The sequence below is a fragment of the Mustelus asterias genome, chromosome 13 (assembly GCF_964213995.1).
Source record: "Mustelus asterias chromosome 13, sMusAst1.hap1.1, whole genome shotgun sequence".
Lineage (NCBI taxonomy): Eukaryota > Metazoa > Chordata > Chondrichthyes > Carcharhiniformes > Triakidae > Mustelus > Mustelus asterias.
The window spans coordinates 84,423,220-84,446,040 of NC_135813.1; positions in this window are offsets into that span (position 1 = coordinate 84,423,220).

The following is a 22,821-nucleotide window of genomic DNA, read 5'->3' on the forward strand; positions in this document are numbered from 1 at the left end:
CACACAAACACACACACAGACTCACACACACACACACACCACATAAACACACACACTCACTCACACACACACACACAAACACATACTCACACACACACTCACTCACTCACACACACACACATAAACACACACACTCACTCACACACACACACACTCACACATAAACACATACTCACACACACTCACTCACACGCACACATACACACACATTCACACATAAACACCTACTCACACACACTCACACACACACTCACTCACACACACACACATAAACACACACTCACTCACACACACATACACACACACTCACACATAAACACACACTCACTCACACACACGTACACACACACTCACACATAAACACACACTCACTCACACACACGTACACACACACTCACACATAAACACATACTCACACACACACACACACACACACATAAACACATACACACACACACTCACACACACATAAACACACACTCACACAAACACACACTCACACACACACACACATCAACACACACACACACACTCACTCTCACACACACATAAACACACACTCACACACACTCACTCACACACACACACACTCACACAGACTCACACACACACACTCACACACACACATAAACACACACATATAAACACACACACACACACACAGACTCACACACTCACTCACACACACACTCACTCACACACACACACACATAAACACACACACATAAACACACACAGACTCACACACACACTCACATATAAACACATACTCACACACACACTCACTCACATACACATAAACGCATACACTCACACACACATACTCACACACATAAACACACACTCACACAAACACACACACTCACACACACACACACATAAACACACACTCACACACACACAGACTCACACACACCCATAAACACACACACACACTCACTCACAAACACAGACTCACACACTCACTCACACACACACGCACACGCACACGCACACACACTCAAACACACACACTCACTCACACACACACAGACTCACACACAAACACATACTCACACACACACTCACACTCACACACACACATAAACACATACTCACACACACACTCACACACACAAACACATACTCACACACACACTCACACTCACACACACTCACACATAAACACATACTCACACACACACTCACACACACAAACACATACTCACACACACACACACACTCACACATAAACACATAATCACACACACATAAACACACTCACACACATAAACACATACTCACACACACAAACACACACACACATAAACACCTACTCACACACACACTCACTCACTCACACACACACACATAAACACACACACACAGACTCACACACACACTCACACATAAACACATACTCACACACACTCACTCACACGCACACATACACACACATTCACACATAAACACCTACTCACACACACTCACACACACACTCACTCACACACACACACACATAAACACATACTCACACACACTCACACATAAACACACACTCACTCACACACACGTACACACACACTCACACATAAACACATACACACACACTCACACACATAAACACATACACACACACACTCACACACACATACTCACACACATAAACACACACTCACACAAACACACACTCACACACACACATCAACACACACACACACTCACTCTCACACACACATAAACACACACTCACACACACTCACTCACACACACACACACTCACACAGACTCACACACACACACACACACACATAAACACACACATATAAACACACACACACAGACTCACACACACACTCACTCACACACACACACACATAAACACACACACATAAACACACACAGACTCACACACACACTCACATATAAACACATACTCACACACACACTCACTCACATACACATAAACACATACACTCACACACACATACTCACACACATAAACACACACTCACACAAACACACACACTCACACACACACACACATAAACACACACTCACACACACACAGACTCACACACACCCATAAACACACACACACACACACACACACTCACTCACACACACAGACACACACACTCAAACACACACACTCACTCACACACACAGACTCACACACAAACACATACTCACACACACACTCACACACACTCACACATAAACACATACTCATACACACACACACACACAAACACATACTCACACACACACACGCTCACACATAAACACATACTCACACACACATAAACACACTCACACACATAAACACATACTCACACACACAAACACACACACACATAAACACCTACTCACACACATATAAACACACACTCACACACACGTACACACACACACACATAAACACATACCCACACACACAAACACACACATAAACACATACACACACACACTCACACACACACATAAACACACACTCACACACACACACACACACACACACACACAAAGGCAAATTGAAAAGTAACGCAAATGATTTAGGATATTCCAAATATTACACCTCACTAAGGCTTCTTTTGGAGCAATGCCCAGAAGCCAAGATTGCATTGTGTGGCCTCCAGACACTCTATGTTTCTTCACCAGCCAGGAATCCTAGCATTAAGATTGAACACCAGTCACATACGGCTTTGTGCTTAGTTAACTGTGTGTCAAAGGAGGATGTTAAATTCATGTTTTACCTCAGTGCAGCTCCCTCAGTTATCAGAACATAGTGAGAAGGTAGGCCATCCAGCCCCACCAACCTATCCACCAATCTAGTTTATTCGAAAGCACCTTCCAAGCCCGCGACATCTACCACCTGGATGGACAAGGGCAGCAGACACATGGCAACACAACTACCTGGAAAATGTGATTGGCGCGACTTTAGTGGTAGTTATTGTTGGTGTGAATTCAATGGGCTGAAGGGCCTTGTCTATGCTGTATGACTCTATGACTCTGTGACCTCCAAATCACTCACCAACCTGACATGGAAATAAATCACCGCTGTTCCTTACTGTCGTTGGGTTAAATTCCTGGAACTCCCGAAAATTTAAGCTAAAGTTAAAAGTTAAGTTAAAGTTTATTAGTGTCACAAGTAGGATTACATTAACACTGCAATGAAGTTACTGTGAAAATCCCCTAGTCGCCACACTCCAATACCTGTTCGGGTACACCGAGGGAGAATTTAGTATGACCAATGACCAACCAACACGTTTTTCGGACTGTGGGATGAAACCCACGCAGACACGGGGAGCACTGTGAATGTACCTACACAACTGGGCCTGCAGTGATTCAAGAAGGCAACTCACCACCACCTTCACAAGGGCAATTAAGGCAGCAAGGTGGCACAGTGGTTAGCACTGCTGTCTCACAGTGCCAGGGACCCAGGTTCGATTCCGGCCTCGGTTGCCTGTGTGGAGTTTGCACGTTCTCCTCGTGTCCTCGTGGGTTTCCTCTGGATGCTCCAGTTTCGTCCCACAGTCCAAAGATGTGCGGGTTGGGTTGATTGTCCATGGTAAATTGCCCCTTAATGTCAGGAGGACTGGCAGGTAAATACGTGGGGTTACGGGGCTAGGGTGGGATTGTTGTCGGTGCAGGCTCGATGGGCTGAATAGCCTCCTTCTGCACTGTAGGGATTCTATGATTCTATGAATTAAGCAATAAATGCTGGTCTAGCCAATGATGCCCACATCCTGTAAATGAATGAAAAGAAAGGCATTTTAAAACATACAAATGAGTAGAACGAAGTGGGCCTGTGGATTTGATATTGATCTATTTTAACTCACCTTTCTTGTCCTGCCTTCTCCATATTTAAAGTTTATTTATTAGTCACAAGTAAGGCTTACATTAACACTGCAATGAAGTTACTGTGAAATTCCCCTCGTCGCCACACTCCGATGCCTGTTCGGGTACATTGAGGGAGAATTTAGCACCTAACCAGCACGTCTTTTGGACTGTGGGAGGAAACTGGAGCACCCGGAGGAAACCCACGCAGACACGGGAAGAATGTGCAAACTCCAGACAGACTGTAACCCAAGCCGGGAATCGAACTGGGTCCCTGGCGCTGTGAGGCAGCAGTGCTGACCACTGTGCCACCGCGCCACCCATCTATTTAAGACGATTGCTGGGATTCTAACTCAAATCCTGCCTGCTTTCTCTGTTCTATGCTGAGTAACAGCGGAAAACAGTCCAGTGGTCGACAAATTGAACTGGGGGACACAAATTTTAACAGGAGAAAAGAAAGACAACTTAAAATAGCAACACAAATGAGTACACAATGAAAACATAGAGAGAAGCATTGGATAGTACAGTGCATAAGGAGGCCATTCAGCCCATTGAATCTGCCAGTTTTTCAAACAGAAAACCAGTTAGTCCCACTCATAGGATAGAATCCCTACAGTGCAGAAGGAGGCCATTCGGCCCATCGAGTCTGCACCGACCACAATCCCACCCAGGTCCTATTCCTGTCATGCCACATATTTACTCTGATAATCCCCCTGACACTAGGGTCAATTTAGCATGACCAATCCACCTAACCTGCACATCTTTGGACTGTGGGAGGAAACCAGAGCACCCGGAGGAAACCCACGCAGACACGGGGAGAATGTGCAGACTCCACGCAGATAGTAACCCGAGGCCGGAATCGAACCCAGGTCCCTGGTAGCAGCAGTGCTAACGTCTGTGCCTCCGTGCCGCCCTACTTTACTCACTCCCTCTTTCCCCGTATTGCTACAATTTTTTCTCCTTCAAGTAGTTGCCCAGTCTCCTTTCGCTGGGCACTTCTGATGAAAGGTCAGTGAGCTGAACCGTTAACTCTTTCTCTCCACAGATGCTGCCTGACTTGCTGAGTGTTTCCAGCTTTTGCTGTTTTTATTCTATTTGAAAGTGTATTGTTGTTATTGGATGTCGACTGGAATTGAAACTAACTATTGCTCACACACAGGAGGGGGCAGGTAGAGCTGTTACACCAAACAGCAAGACGCAGGGGGAAAAAAATGAAAACTTAGAAGGCTATTTGTTATTGCTGCTGATTCTGGATTTGCCCAACTTTGGGAGCAGAGATTTGGTATCAAACCCAACCGAAAGGAAGATGGATAACTGGAACAGAGTGCAGTTTCATTGTTGCATTATCAGTTGGTTAAAGATCTCTGATTCTCTTTTCTTGTCCAGAGGCCATACTTCCATCGTCCAAATTGGCCAGTCGTGTTTACACTGATGGAGAATCAAACTAATTTGATACTCAAGTGAATCTTCAAGGACACAGCCACTACACGTTCCCTTATGACATGTCTACGCTTCCCGCTGCCTCGGAAAAGCAGCCAGCATAATTAAGGACCCCTCGCACCCCGGACATTGTCTCTTCCACCTTCTTCCGTTGGGAAAAATATACAAAATTCTCAGGTCACGTACCAACCGACTCAAGAACAGCTTCTTCCCTGCTGCCATGACCTATCTCATATTAAGTTGATCTTTCTCTATACCCTAGCTATGACTTCAACACTACATTCTGCACCCTCTCCTTTCTGTATGGTATGCTTTGTCTGTATAACGCACAAGAAACAATACTTTTCACTGTATACTAATACATGTGATAATAATAAATCAAATCAAATCAAATCAAAAAATCCCTGATTTCAGTATCTTTTTCTGCTATAGTACAGATTGTTGCGATTGTTTAAAATTTGGCATTCCTTTTTATTATTTATTAGTGTCACAACTAGGCTTACATTAACATTGCAATGAAGTTACTGTGAAAATCCCCTAGTCGCCACACTCTGGCGCCTGTTCGGGTACACTGAGGGGGAATTTAGCATGGCCAATTCACCTAACCAGCACGTCTTTCAGACTGTGGAAGGAAACCGGAGCACCCGGAGGAAACCCACGCAGACACGGGGAGAATATGCAGACTCCACACAGACAGTGACCCAAGCCGGGAATCAAACTCGGATCCCTGGCGCTATGAGGCAGCAGTGCTATCCACTGCGTTTGCCGTGATGAGTGCAAGATGAAAAGTTTCATCAATGTGTCTCTCTTTTCAGCGATAAATCACTGAATCTTCAGAGGCCTAATTATCTGCCGGGCTATTGGGAAATCTGTTTCATTAGATCACTCGAGCGTCAAACCAGCGTACATCTCTTAACATAGCCAAATGGTTGAGGAGTTGGAAAACTATTTATGCGTTTTAATTGAACATCTGCTAAAAGCTAAATGCGTTCAATGCAGTTTTGTCACAAGGCGATTCAGAGCCACTTGCTGAGATGATCTATCATGTTTCTGGGGAGAGCTGCGATCACTGTCTGTCACACAGAGTCTGAGCTGCCACAACTCAGGGGACCTAAGAATCTAGTAGACAAAGACAGACTTGCTTTTATTTAGTGTCTTTCACATCCCAAAGCATTTTACAGGCAATGAGGTACTTCTGAATTATGCCACTGTGGTAAGGTAGAAAACACAGGAGCCAATTTGCACAACAACAAGCTCCCACAACAGCAAGGCGACAGTGATCAGGTAATGAGCCTTAGTTAAAGGCAAAATACTGCGGGTGCCGGAATCTGAAACAAAAACAGAAAATGTTGGAAAATCTCAGCGGGTCTGACAGCATCTGTGGAGAGAGAATAGAGCCAACGTTTCGAGTCTGGATGACCCTTTGCCAGATCTGAAGACAAGCAAAAAAGGACAAGATTTTGTAATATAATAGAATATATAATCAGAATATGCAAATGGCAGAACAAAAGTTCAGATTGTTGGAATGTGGAAGTGGGCCCAAATGGGGTGGAGGGTCGGGGGCGGGGTGAGGGGGGGGGAGGTAGTTGGGGGGTTGGGCGGGGGGGGGAAGTTGGTGGAGGTGGGGTGTGCAGTGTAGTCGGTGAAACAAGATAGCGAGATTTTAGAAGTGGAAAAATGAAAATATGAATGTAAAGTAATAAAAATGGATTAATCAGAAGGAACAAAATACAATAAATGCAAATGGAGTTCATTATCTGAAGTTGTTGAACTCAATATTGAGTCCAGAAGGCTGTAAAGTGCCCAATCGGAAGATGAGATGCTGTTCCTCCAGTTTGCGTTGGGGTTTGCTGGAACATTGCGAAAGGCCAAGGATGGACATTTGGACAGGAGAGCAGGGTGGGGTGTTGAACTGGCAAGTGACAGGAAGGTCTGGGTCCTGCTTGGGAACACTTTCCATCTTGTTTCACCTACACCCCCCCGCCCCCACCCCCGCCGCACCCCTGTCCAACACCACTCAGCCCATCTGCTCCATTCTTACAATCTGTATCTTTATTCTGATATTTACACATGCTGATCTCTTAATGGACACTCTTAGCACTATTCCAAACCTTTATTATCACTATTTACATTCTCTTTGTCTTTTTGTCTACGCCAGCCCTAGGAATGGGCAGCACGGTGGCACAGCAGTTAGCACTGCTGCTTCACAGCGACCCGGGTTCGATTCCTGGCTTGGGTCTCTGTCTGTGTGGAGTTTGCACGTTCTCCTCGCGTGGGTTTCCTCTGGGTGCTCCAGTTTCCTCCCACATTATGAAAGACGTGCTTGTTAAGCGCATTGACCCGAACAGACGCCGGACTGTGGTAACGAGTGGAATTTCACAGTAACTTCATTGCAGTGTTAATGCAAGCTTTACTTGTAACTAATAAAGAAACTTTACTTTAAATTCCAGCCCCCCCACCTCACGCCGCCCGCCCCCCCCCCAACTCCCCCACCCCTCCTCACTCTTACGGTATAAATCTTGTCCTATTTTCCTTGTCCTCAGTTCTGCTGAAGGGTCATCCAGACTTGAAACATTCACCGGAATTCTACCACTCTGCCGGACACATGGGTGGATGCAGTTTGGACTCATGTGGCTTGCAACTCCAAGAGAAGCTCTGGGAGCTGTTAGCAAGCTCCATGCAGTTAGGACTCAGAAAGTTCCTCGAGAGCTGGGAATATACTGTAGACCACTGGTTCTTGTGCTGGTGAGGGCTCCGAAGAAACCCAAGGAGCCCTGTATAGCTTGGTGCATCTGGGAAACTGTAATTCAGAGAAACACAGAAGCAGTGCCAACTTATTGAGGCTAGCAGTATACAACATAGTTAGAAGTGTGCCAGTGATTAGAGGCGGGCATGCAGCTTTGCAAATGCTGTCTCAGGAGAAGAGATTGAAACATCGGGAGGTGAGCAGTCGTTGAGGCAGTCCCGAGTTGGGGTAGCTTTTAAGGGAATTCAGAGGCTAGATCTTCAAAAGTGAAGAGCTGAAATACCTTTTGAAAAAGACAGAGTTTTAATAAGATTGTGTGACTCACAGTTGTCACTGATGTCTGGGTGGATTGCCGGGAAATCCATGGGATCTGTCTGGGTTGCATCGACCATTTAATGTGCAGTGTGATGTGTTCTACCACAGTTTGCCTGTTAATTCATATTTACCTCGTGTTAGTTGTGAACTTTAGAGCATAAGGTAAAATGTTACAGATCATCTTCCTTTTCTGACTTTGCATAGTAAAGTTTATTTTGTTTGTTTAAAACCATGTGTCTTTATTCTGCTAGTGGGTAACTTACATTTCAGAGTCGGCAAACTATGTTGTCCCCTAGCGTGACAACATTTGGAGAGTGGCAAAAAACTGAATGAATGATTCATGAAATTACACAGGTAAACAAAGCGGTTTCAGCAGTGGGAATGAAAGGTCTAAATCTGCTGACGTACATCTACATATACAGACAGACATACAGGTTTCCATGGCAGTCTTTCTCAGAATTCCATCCATTCCTCATTCTCTTTGTGCATCAACTTGACTATTCCTGAAAGGCTTAATAATCACACAACTTCAAAAATCACACAAGCCGTTTGGAAAAATAAGGTCTTCTAATAGGAGCCTTCACAGATAAGCACCAAGGCCATTAGTCTGGGCAAAAACTCATTAAATCAGACATCTGGAACTGGGAAAGGGGGAGTGATATACAGACACAGGCTCAAGCTGGGACATGATAACTTGTAAAAACAATGATGCATTAAGGCTTCAGGCTGATTGGATTTTATAATGAAGCAAGTGTAAAGCGATTGTGATTGGTATATGCTAATTACTTGTAATTGAATTTGAAACTCTAATTGCTTGTGTATTTCTGAATTCTGCACTCTGGCTAGTTACAGACTTTCAGCTCTGCCTTTTCAGGGTCCTCGCTAAATAGCTTGCATTAATACAACTGTTTAAGAGAACTCTGTGACTTGGTCTGGCTACTTGAAGGGTAAAGTTGTGATCAATTAAAAGACTGACATCAAAGCCCGCAACAATTCTAAAACTACGAACCCAGTATACAATATCAAAGGAGGTAATTAAGTCTAGCTGAGGGGGAAAGGCAGAATCAGAGTATTGAATTTGATGATCAACTATGATCATAATAAATAGTAGAGCAGGCTTGAAGGGCTGAATGGCCTACTCCTGCTTCTATTTTCTATTTATGAATCTATTGTAATGATTATTGATTGCATAACTGAGCGGCATGGTGGCACAGTGGTTAGCACTGCAGCCTCACAGCGCCAGCAACTTGGGTTCGATTCCCAGCTTTAGTCTCTGTCCGTGTGGAATCTGCATGTTTTCCCCATGTCTACATGCGTTTCCTTGAGGTGCTCCGGTGTGGGATCTTTTGTATGGTTTGCTTCAGTTAAAAGGCTTCATTTTAAGATATTTCTGCCAATGTAACTAACTATGCTAAGCTTTAAAGCTAACTTGGCCACGTTTTTCCCAGTCAGCTCGGAATGCTGGGATGAGCTTGGAAAGTTGACTGCATTTGTTGAAAGTAATCCTGCAAGCAAGGCTTTCTCATTAGCCAAAACAGAGGCTTTCACGGCTACACAGCTGCCAATTGTTTACGAAAGTTAGGGACGCAGTTTGTGCCAGCAATTTCAATAACAGAATACGACTAATATATATTGTGCATTTCAGTGTGTGTTTTCAGGTTCAGTGTTCAGTCTTGTTTTTGAGTTCAGTGAGTATTCGAGATTAGAACAGGGCCAGGCTGTGAAGACAGTCCCCAACTTTTCTCTTTATTTTTCATTTCTGTAGTTTTAATTTAAGTTTTATTCAATAAAGAAAACAATTTTTTAAAATCATGCCAAGTGCTGCCGACGTCTATTCTAAGGAATGAATGGACCCTATATCCGGTTTCCTCCCACAGTCTAAAAGACGTGCTGGTTAGCTGTATTGGCCATGTTAAATTCTCCCTCAGTGTACCCGAACAGGTGCTGGAGTCTGGCAACAAGGGGATTTTCACAGTAACTTCATTGCAGTGTTAATGTAAGCCCACACTAATAAATAAGCTTAAACTTTAACATTCAACCAAATCATCTAGCAACTGCGACTGGAGCACATCATGTGAGCTATATTGCGTATTATAATATACATTTGTTTTAGTGCATTTTCATGTGAACAGTGCAGAATACAATGAGGATCATTATATACTTGCTTTCCATGTAAAAAAATAAATGTAATATTTTCATTCATACTAAAGCAAAATATTCATTTCCAAAAGTTAAATGTGTGGATAGGGGGGTGTGGAGAAGCAGGGGGTGGGTGTGGTTGGGTGTGGGGTTGGAGGGTCCACTGTGTAAAGGCTGAAGCTTCACCAATGAGTCTCATGGTCTTGTCTCTAAGCTCTGGGTTCAATCGAAGTGTTCAAAAGGAGATTAGGCTGTTACCTGGAAAGGAAGAATATGCAGGTTTACAGCAAGACGATGAGGGAATGGCACCCATTGAGTTGCTCATTCAGAGAGCCGGTGCAAGCACGATGGGCCGAATGGCCTCCTTCTCTGCCGTGACCATTCTGCGACTCGGTATTTGAGCGGAGAGACTCATTTTAAATAAGGAACGGGATGAGTATCTTAACAGAAAAGCTTTCAGTCAGAGATTTTTAAGACACCAGGGTGACCACTTCCTTCGTTTGTTTTTGTTTTGAGTGGGAGGGTACCACTCTCTTTATTGGCTATTTCTAGTTGCCCTGGGGAGATAGTAGTGAGCCATCATGCTTTACAGCTTGGTTTCTGTAACTGAGTGGCTCACTAGATTATTTCAGGGAATATTAAGGGTCAACCACATTTCGCCGCAATAATGAAACAGCAATAACCATAACTCCTCTGAAACTGACAGTGACGTCTGGCACTGGACTTTGTATCTAGAAAGCAGATGCCGTGTTAACAGAAACAGTCATATTTTGCCCTCCCACCCAGCCCCACATTGACCCCAAGGTGACAATGATAATTACCTTCGGCCAATCCTTCTGCTCCATCGCTAAACTTCAATCAAAACACCCTTCAAATTTCAATATTTCAGGAATACAAGCCCAGATTATGTTACCTCTCCTGACTTTTCGAGCTTTGGAGAATGGGATTAGAATAGATAGGTGCTTAATGGCCAGTCAGACATGATGGGCTGAAGGGCCTCTTTCTGTGCTGTAAAACTCTATGACTCTAACATCCTGGTGAATCCACACTGTACCCCTTCCAAGGCCAATACACCTCCTCCGAGAGTGTGATGTGTTGAACTGAGAGCCAAACTTTTGATGTGCTGTACAAAACCTTCCTTCTCTTTATATTCTAGCCCTTTAGTTGTATCCTCATAGAATCATAGAATCGTACAGCGCAGAAGAGGCCCTTCAGCCCATCGAGTCTGCACCGACACATTAGAAACACCTGAGCTCCCTCCTAATCCCATCTACCAGCACTTGGCCCATAGCCCTGAATGTTATGATGTGCCAAATACTCATTCGGATACTTTTTAAAGGATGTGAGGCAACGCGCCTCCACCACCCTCCCAGGCAGCGCATTCCAGACCATCCCCACCCTCTGGGTAAAAAAGGTTTTCCTCACATCCCCCCTAAACTTCCGGCCCCTCACCTTGAACCTATGTCCCCTCGTGACTGACCCTTCAATGAAGGGGAACAGCTACTCCTTATCCACTCTGTCCGTGTCCCTCATCATCTTGTACACAAGGGTACCAGCTTGTACCCTGTCTCTGTAATGTGATGTGATTGGAAATTAGTGGTTAAAAAAAAGGGCAGAATGGACAAGTTGGGCTGAAGGGCCTGTTTTCATGCTGTAAACCTCTATGACTCTATGGTTACCTTTAAGCATGTGTGAATACTGCTGTCCTTTGTTGGGGTAGAGTTTACACATTCATGCGCTGAGCTCAGACCTTCACATGCAAGGGGAAGGTGAGGGGACAGAGGAAGTAAATGTCACCTCTTGGCCCAGGTGCTATAGAACCCACCTAGCCTTCATCAAAGAAAATGATCAATAAATAGTTTGTGGAAAGGCCACGCAATCGGCTTCCCCCGTTCATACCAAATGGTGAGGGGCAAAACCTAACCCTCTCCCCAAGGATTTGTTTGCTATTTCTCAAGATGCGGGCAAGAATTTATTGTCCTTGAGAAGATGGTGGTGGGCTGTCTTTTTGAACCACTGCTGAGGTACACCTGCAGTGCTGTTAGGGAAGGAGTCCCAGGATTTTGACCATCGACAGTGAAGGAACGGTGATATTTTTCCAAATCAGGATGGTGAGTGACTTGGAGAAATACTTCTGGATGCTGGTGTTCCCATGTGTCTGGCATATCATAAAATCCTACAGTGCAGAAGGAGGCCATTCGGCCCATTGGGTCTGCACTGAATACAGTCCCATGCAAGCCCTGTCTCCATAACCCCATGCATTTATCCTAGCTAGTCCCCCTGTCACTAAGAGGTAATTTAGCACGACCAATCCACCTAACCCGCACATCTTTGTATTAGTGGTATTATCGCCAGACTATTAATCCAGAGACTCAGCTAATGCGCTGGGGACCCGGGTTCGAATCCCACCATGGCAGGTGATGGAATTTGAATTCAATGAAAAAATATCTGGAATTAAGAATCTACTGATGACCATGAAACCATTGTCGATTGTCGGAAAAACCCATCTGGTTCACTAATGTCCTTTAGGGAAGGAAATCTGCCATCCTTACCTGGTCTGGCCTACATGTGACTCCATAGCCACAGCAATGTGGTTGACTCTCAACTGCCCTCCAAGAGCAACTAGGGATAGGCAATAAATGCTGACCAGCCAGCGATGCCCATGTCCCATGGATGAACGAATAAAAACTCTGTTTCACTCTCCATTGGTGCTGCCGACCTGCTGATATATTCCAGCATTTTCTGTCTTTATCTCAAAAGTACTTTCTTGGCATCAGAGTGCTTTGGGAGTTAGGTCATGAACTATGTATGTTCTATAAGGATTACTCTCAAGGTTACTTAACCACATTTACAGAATCGAAAGTTGTTACATTGCAAAAGGAGGCCATTTGGCCCATCATGTCTGCACCGGCTCTCCAAATGAGCATCATGATTTAGTGCCATTCCCCTGGCCTGTCCCCTGTACCCCTGCACATTTGTATCTATTCAAATAATCATCTCATGCCCTCTTGAACGCCTCGATTGAACCTGCCTCCCAGACAGTGCATTCCAGACCCCGACCACTCGCTGTGTGAAAAAGTATTTCCCCACACATCACATTGAGGTGTATAAGATAATGAAGGGTACGGACAGGGTGAGTAGGGAGCAGCTGTTTCCCCTTGGTTGAGGGGTCAATCACGAGGGGGCAGAGTTTTAGGGTGAGGGACAGGAGATTCAGAGGGGGTTTGAGCAAAAAGCTTTTTCACTCAGAGGGAGGTGGGAATCTGGAATGCGCTGCCTGGGAAGATAGTGGAGGCCGGAAACCTTACAACCTGTAAAAAATATTTGGATGAGCACTTGAAACATCATAACACCCGAAGATATGGGACAAGTGCAGGAAAATGGGATTAGCACAACTTTAGTGGTAGTTATTGTCAATGCAGACTCAGATTGCAATGTATGATTCTATGATGCTATTTGCTTCTTTTGCAAATCACTTTAAATCTGTGCCCTCTCGTTCTTAGTTCTTTTACGAGCGGGAACAGTTTCTCCCTGTCTACTCTGTCCAGCTCCCTCATGATTTTGAACATCTCTATCAAATCTCCTCTTAGCTTTCTTCACTCCAAGGAGAACAGTCCCAACCTCTCCAATCTATCCTCATAACTGAAGTTTCTCATCCCTGGAACCATTCTTGTAAATCCCTTCCGCACTCTCTCCAATGTGTTCACATCCTTCCAATAGTGCTGCACCCAGAACTGGTATATACCAGCTGAGATCCAAATAGTGTCTTCGATAAGTTCAGCAAAACCTCCTTGCTTTTTTAATCTGTACTCCTATTCATAAAGCCCAGCTTACCCTCTGCTTTATTAACTGCTCTCTCTACCTGTCCGTCAAGCTTCAATGATCTATGCACATATGTCATAGAATCATTGAATCCCTACAGTGCAGAAGGAGGCCATTCAGCCCATTGAGTTTGCACCGACCACAATTCCAATCAGGCCCTATTCCAGTAACCCTGCCCATCCACCCTGCTAATCCCCCTGACATTAAAGGGCAATTTAACCTGGCCAATCAACCTAACCCGCACATCTTTGGACTGTGGGAGGGAACCGGAGCACCCGGAGGAAACCCACGCAGACACAGGGAGAACGTGCAGACTCCACACAGACAGTGACCCAAGGCTGGAATTGAACATGACTCCCTAGCGCTGTGTCACCGTGCTGCCCACAACATCCAGATCCCTCTGTTCCTGTACCCCTTTAAGAATTTTACCCCTTATTTTATATTGTCTCTCCATGTTCCTCCTGCCAAAATGAATCACCATATTTCTCTGTATTGACCTTCATCTGCCACCTATCTGTCTACTCCACCAACTTGTCTATGTCCTTCTGAAGTTCTGCACTGTCCTCTTCACAGTTTACAATACTTCCAAATTTCATGTCATCCACAAACTTTAAAACTGTCCCCTGCACACCAAAATCTAGATCATTAATATACATCAGGAAAAGCAAGTATATCAATCCCTGGAGAACATCCACGGCAAACCCTCCCCCAGACTGAAAAATATCCATTGATGTTAAATCCTCTTTGCTCACAGCTCCAAGCCTCTGATTACACTCAAAAAAAATGCTAATGCAATAGAGATTGCCCGACAGCTCCAATCTCTGTGCCACATGAGGGGGGAATGGGAGGAAAGCAGCTTGTAAAGAGAATCCTATTAGCTGGAGCAACTGAGGCAGTTATTCGATGTGTGAATAAGATTAAGTGCAATTTGGGGAAATCATTTGGGGCTCTTCAGTTAACAGAACAACTTGTGGCTGAGCGTGGCAGGTATTATAATTACATCAAAAACAGACTGTGACAGTGCTTTGCTAAGCTGTATAAACTGTCCAGTGATAGAGCTGTAACCATTCTCTCAAACATTAACAGGAGGACATGCCTGATAACCGACGCAGGGAGAAATATTTCAAGAGCTTTGAACTCCCAGCTCCTGAGGTTTCCAATCGCGTGATAAGGTCCTGTGACTCAGCAGCTCACACTTTCATCTCTGAGCTCCCAAAGTTGCTGGTTCTAGTCCCACTTAAGCACAGAAAAATATCGAGGCTGATTGTCTGAGTGGTACACTTTCAGAGGCACCACTTTCCATTTGAGACATTAAACACAAGCCCAGTCTGTCCTCTGAGAGAGCTGTAATCATAGAATCCCCGCAGAGTAGAAAGAGGCCATTCAGCCCATTGTGCCTGCACCAACAACAATCCCATCCAAGCCCAATCTCCGTAACCCCACGTATTTACCCTGCTAATTCCCCCGACAATAAGGGGCAATTTAGCATGGCCAATCAACTTAAACCACACATCTTTGGACACTAAGGGGTAAATTAGCATTGTCAATTCACCTAACCCGCATATCTTTGGTTTGGAGGGTAGGTCTTATGAGGAAAGGTTGAGGGAGCTAGGGCTGTTCTCTCTGGAGCGGAGGAGGCTGAGGGGAGACTTAATAGAGGCTTATAAAATGATGAAGGGGATAGATAGAGTGAACGTTCAAAGACTATTTCCTCGGGTGGATGGAGCTATTACAAGGGGGCATAACTATAGGGTTCATGGTGGGAGATATAGGAAGGACATCAGAGGTAGGTTCTTTACGCAGAGAGTGGTTGGGGTGTGGAATGGACTGCCTGCAGTGATAGTGGAGTCAGACACTTTAGGAACATTTAAGCGGTTATTGGATAGGCACATGGAGCACACTAGGATGATAGGGAGTGGGATAGCTTGATCTTGGTTTCAGATAAAGCTCGGCACAACATTGTGGGCCGAAGGGCCTGTTCTGTGCTGTACTGTTCTATGAAGGGACAATTTAGCACGGCGAATCCACCAAACCTCCACACCCGTGAACTGTGGAAGGAAACTGGAGCACCCAGAGGAAACTCACACAGACACGGGGCAACATGCAAACTCCACACAGACAGTCACCCAAGGCTGGAATTGAACCCGGGCCCCTGGCGTTGTGAGGCAGCAGTGCTAACCACTGTGCCACCGCGCTGCCCCATGAACCAATTTCAGATTAGAGCAGGGGAGTTCTCCCCAGTGTCCTGGTCAATACTTATCCCTCAATCGACATCACGAGAAAGGTTATCTAGCCACGATCGTTTTTTCCCTTGGGATATTCTCACAAAACCCTTGCAAACAGCGTGATTACAAGATGCAACATAAATGTTGTGATGGGTGCATTTCAAAGGCTTGAAAGAATCTCCTTCCCCTGCACCTGTTGCCGGGTTTAGTGGTACATTCTCCTGCCTGCGGATTATAAAGGTTACGGCCGGGACTTTCCACTCCTGATCGCGTCGGGTGGGTTGGGCGGCAGGACCCGTTGCGAGTAAGGATGGAAAACTTGGCATTGTGGCCAAAACTCCATTCGCTTACAGCGGCACTGGAGAATCTGAGCTGCGGACGAGGGCGGAAGATTTTGACCATCGCGTGACAGGAACACGGCGTGAATTTAGGTGGTTGTTCAGGCCCTATAGTTCCAGGAGCTGTGATAAAAGATTGTGCAGGTATCGACTCTCTGCTCCTTCTTACAGTCTAACTAATCTCCCTTTCCCCAATCTGAGTAATGGGTTCCATTATATCCCAGGCTTAGGGGTAATAAAAAATATATGATTAGAACACTTTTGCCTCTTTTCCCCAGTGAGCTGCTGTTAAAATATTGCACAGGAAATGTTTCTCCAATATCGTTCATATGTATGGACTTGAGGTTTGACGCTGATTATGCATTTTTTATTCACTGTTCTGTGTCATCTGTACTTTAATTTTTTTTAATAATACAATCAATCTCCACAAACTGACTCTCATAATAACTCATTTTCTTCAATTCAGTTTTCAGAGTGGAAACATTGAGAATGCAGCAAACTGCCGGTGAAGGAAAAACTCAGAGCACCAATCAATTGCCATTCAACGAACAGACTACCCCTCCACCAGATTCGAGCAATAATTTGTTTTTCTCATTCCTGTAGCATGTAAACAAGTTGTTTGGAATCAAAGTGTTGCTAATGGAGAATAAGTGAGGATTGCTGCCCTTGAATGTAGAATCATAGGCTGGTTACAGCTCAGAAGGAGTCCATTCAGCCCATCGGACCCAGGCTGGCACCCTGCATATTCAGCTAGTATTACTCCCCTGTCCTCTCCCTGCAACCCTGCAATCTTTGCCTACTGTTGGAGAAATGCCCCTGTACACTGTTGCCTCATGTGTACTGTGTCTTGCATAGACTCCTGACTTCTGAGGTCACCTTGGGTGAAACGAAGGCTTTGTGCAGAATCCATTTTACCGATCACGTGTAAAGTCTCATTTATTGATTAGTATCACAAGTAGGCTTACATTCACACTGCAATGAAGTTATTGTGAAAATTCCCTAGTCCCCACACTCCGGTGCCTGTTCGGGTACACTGAGGGAGAATTTAGAATGGCTAATTCACCTAACCTGCACATCTTTTGGGCTGTGGGAGGAAACCGGAGCACCCGGAGGGAACCCATGCAGACACGGGGAGAACGTGCAGACTCCATACAGACAGTGACCCAAGCCAGGAATCGAACCCAGGTCCCTGGTGCTATGAGGCAACAGTGCTAACCACTGTGCCACGGTGCTGGCACATGCCTAACATGCTGTTGGGAGTGTGCAGCGGAATTTGAGTGGGCTTTGATAGCTGTAAGAGAGCCAGTCACTCTAAGGGAATAATGAAAACTTCAGTCTGCACAGGACATTGATGCTGGGTGAGTCAGTGTGGCTTTTAATACTCTAGTACTGGTCCTGGGGGTCAGTTTAGCCCAGTTGGCTGTGAAAATGGTTTGTGATGCAGAGCAATGTCAGCAGTACGGGTTTAATTCCCATATCGGCTGAGGTTATTCATGAAGGCCTTGCCTTCTCAACCTTGCCCCTTGCCTGAGGTGTGGTGATCCTCAGGTTAAATCACTACCGGTCGGCCTATGGTCATCCAGGACTATGGTAACTTTATTTTTTACTGGCTCCTATCGAGATGAAGGGAGATTTGAAAATAAATCATAAATTCTTACTGTCTTATTGGCAGAATTATGAATTTGTCACAGAGCTAAAAAAGATACCTGAACAAGTAAGAGTAGCAACTCTTATCAGTGTTGGGAAAAGAGTGCCACAAACAGTGTTGTATCCTAGTGTGATGTTAGTGTGCCTTTAATTCATGCTCATAGCCTTAGGTGATGTCATTGTTGAGAGGAGAAAAAAAACTGTGGGCAGGTCAGGTGACAAGGATTGATTTTCAGTTTCAGTTTGGAGCTGCAGGTTTGAGTTTGAGTTTTAGAAGGGACAGAAAGCTAAAAAGAAGTGTTTTTCCTCTCTCCCTTTTTGTTTTGAAAATTCTGCTGATTAGCTGAAAACAAGATCTTGTTTTCCTGAAGGGTGAAAATCTGCTGTTGTTGGGGGCTGGACCAGAGTCTGTCTGGTGTTTTGGGAAGCTGTCTTGTGTTCAAACTGTTCTGAGTCTCAAGAGCATTTGACTGCAGAATTCAACTAACGGCCTCGATCCCAGTATCATGTGAGCATTAGTCTGTGCTGTGTTAAACCTGTGAATGGAGGTTTTGTTTTGTTTGAGACAACTGATATATATTCATTAAGGGTTATGCATTATCGTGGTTGCTTTGTTTCTTGTTTATAATTGATCAAAGTTCTTGCTATTTTCTTATTACACATGTTAACTATATTCTTAAATAAACTTTGTTTGATAAAAGCTCCCTAGTGGGTCACTTGAATCATACCTGAAGTGGAACATCTCATGCCCACCCGAGCCAAATTCAAAATGCAAAACTTATGATTCAGGAGGGCTTCATAAGACACTTTGGAGTTTCTGACCTGAACCATAACACTGGACTGCAGTGAAGAGCTGAAAAGTCAGTCTTGTGAAATTTTGGTGGCTCTGAAGATATATAAAACATAATAAAACATCCCAAGACACTTCACTTGTAAAGCAAGAACTACAAAAGGTCGTGAATGTAGCCCAATCCATCATGCAAACCAGCCTCCCATCCATTGACTCTGTCTACACTTCCCGCTGCCTCGGCAAAGCAGCCAGCATAATTGAGGACCCCACGGACCCCGGACATTGGTTTTTAGGTGTCCAGATCACCAACAGATCACCACTGGTCCCTCCATGCCGACATTATAGTTAAGAAAGCCCACCAACGTCATTACTTTCTCAGAAAACTAAGGAAATTTGGCATGTCAGCAATTTGAGCCCTTGAAGGCACAGTTGGGGCTATGTGACGGAACAAAGTTCATCCCAAGAAGAGCGAAGTTCATCCCAAGAGGATAAACTGAACTGAGCAGATAATGCAATGGGAAGAAAGAAGATTCACAATTCCAGATAGCAAACACCAATCAAAACCCCATTTTCTCAGCTGAAACACTCACACGCTTGGACTGGTGACACTCCTCTGTCTAGCAAAGAGATTTACAGTGTTTGATTTGATTTGGTTTATTATTGCCACATGTATTAGCATACAGTGAAAAGTATTGTTTCTTGCGCGCCTTACAGACAAAGCATACCGTTCATAGAGAAGGAAACGAGAGAGTGCAGAATGTGGTGTTACAGTCATAGCTAGGGTGTAGAGAAAGATCAACTTAATGCAAGATAGGTCCATTCAAAAGTCTGACAGCAGCAGGGAAGGTGCTGTTCTTGAGTTCGTTGGGATGTGACCTCAAGCTTTTGTGTCTTTTTCCCGAAGGAATAAGGTGGAAGAGAGAATGTCCGAGGTGCGTGGGGTTCTTAATTATGCTGGCTGCTTCTCCGAGGCAGTGGAAGGGTAGACAGAGTCAATGGATGGGAGGCTGGTTTGCATGATGGACTGGTCTTCATTCCCGACCCTTTGTAGTTCCTTGCGGTCTTGGGAAGAGCAGGAGCCATACCAAGCTGTGATACAACCAGAAAGAATGCTTTCTATGATGCATCTGTAAAAGTTGGTGAGAGTTGTAGCGGACATGCCAAATTTCCTTAGTCTTCTGAGAAAGTGGGGTGCTGGTGGGCTTTTGTATCACACAGTACAAAGACATCGACTACTGAACAGATCCTGACAAGGTTTTTCACAGGGTGTTCTCCTGGTGAATGTGAACCTGAAGTAGATGAGAATGTGAGACCAACTCAACATCATCTGAGGTGAGTTCCAGCCATCTTCGAAGCTAATCTTCAAGACAAGATACAGGAACATAAAGAGATGAGAGTAAAATCCGACAGACTGGATTAGCAGCATGGTAGAAATGAAAATAAACCTGGGAAAGTTGAGAGTATCCAAAGGATCTCAATAAAGCATTGAGGAAATCTCAGTATCCCATTGTCAACTATTGAAGAGATGTCGGCAAGGCAAATGTCTTTACCACCCTCACTGCGAAGGATGGATATTGGCAAATGACGTTGGATGAAAGCAATAGTTTCCTGACCATGTTCTGGATGCCATTGGGAGGTACAGGTGGTTGCTCAATGCCGTTTGGCATTTCTACCGTTCCATCAATTCAAACAACATGAAATAGTCAATCATCTCCCAGGAGTGGAAGCAATCATAGATGACTGGTTAATCTCTGGATGTGGAGATACATGGAAACATAGAAACTAGAAGCAGGAATAGGACATCCGGCTCTTCGAGCCTGCTCCACCATTCATTTCTTCACTCAGAGGATGGTGAATGTATGGAATTCACTACCACAGAATGTAGTTGAGGCCAAAACATTGTCTGATTTCAAGAAGAAATTAGATATAGCTCTTGGGACTAAAGGGATCAAGGGATATGGGGGCGGGAAGGAGGGCATCAGGATATTGAATTTGATGATCGGCCATGATCAAAATGAATGACGGAACAGGCTCAAAGGGCCAAATAGCCTCCTCCTGCTTCTAGTTTCTACATTTTTAATACCATCGATATCATACCCCTTTACATCTGTCCGTGCAACTAATTCATTAATTTTGTTTCGAATGCGCCGAGCATTCGGGTACAAAACTATTTTTTACTCAGTCCTTATCTGACTCTGGCCCTTGATTAAGCTGCCTCTCACTTTCCTTATTCTTCTTATTGTCTTTTACTCTTATTCTCAATTCTCCCTTCTCTGAATCCTTGCAAAGGTTCCCACCCTCCTGCCATATTAGTTTAAACCCTCCCCAACCACTCCAGCAAGTATCCTCCCCAAGGACATCAGTCCTGATCCTGCTTAAGTGTAATCTGTCCAGTTTGGACAGATCCCACCTCCCCAGAACCGGTCCCAATGCTCTCGGAAACTGAAACCCTCCCCTTCACACCATCTTTTCAGCCACGTATTCATCCTTTGTATCCTTCTGTTTCTACTCTGACTAGCGTGTGGCACAGGTAGTAATCCTGAGATCACTAACTTTGAGGTCCTACTTTTCAGCTTGCTTCCTAGCTCCCTATATTCGGCTCTCCTTGACACCAGTTCTTCCTTTCCCCACTATACCGTCAGGGTGACTGTGACGACTTCTCCCAGAATGCTCCTCGGTGAAGTCTCTCTGCCACCTCTGATAGGTGTTCTTCTCCTGATGCGATGGAAGAAACTGTCACAGATCATGATCAGAAATGAGTGAGATGACTAGACAGAGCTCGCCAAATGAACTTGAAGCTGGACAAGAATAAATTGCAACTGAAGAAGGCTGAAGTCAGGTTCAGAGGTCACTTACTGACAGGGAATGGAGTTCCCCCTGATCCTCAGATGGGGAGGGTTGTGACAGAGATGCAGCAACCGACAGATGTGAAGGCGGCGCAACGCTGTGTTGGATTTGTGAACTACCCAGCAAAGTTCTGGGCCAATTTGTCTTCAGAGTGTGAACCTCTACACAACTCACTGCAAAAGATACTCAGTGGTATCGGGGCACAGAGCAGGCATCAAACATCAGGGACAACAACAGTGCTGAGGTACCAAGGTGTCAACAATAAAATCACCCTGCATTGAGATGCCAGCGAAACAGGACTTGGGGCAACCCTCAGACTGCAAAGACTAAGCAGTTCCTTTTGCATCCAGAACATTAACACAAACGTAACAATGCCACAATTCCCGTGGCAGGCGGGGTGGGAAAATGCCACAGCCTGTGTATATTTACAGCTGTGTCTGCGTAGGTTTCCTCCGGGTGCTCTGGTTTCCTCCCACAGTCCAAAGATGTGCGGGTTAGTTAGATTGGCCATGTTAAATTACCCCTTAGTGTCGGGGGGATTGGCTAGGATAAATGCATGGGGTTATGGGGATAAGGTCTGGGTGGGATTGTGGTTGGTGCAGACTCGATGGGCCGAATGGCCTCCTTCTGCACTGTAGGATTCTATGATTCTATGAAAGATAGCTTTTTGATCAGTAAGGGAATCATGGGGTA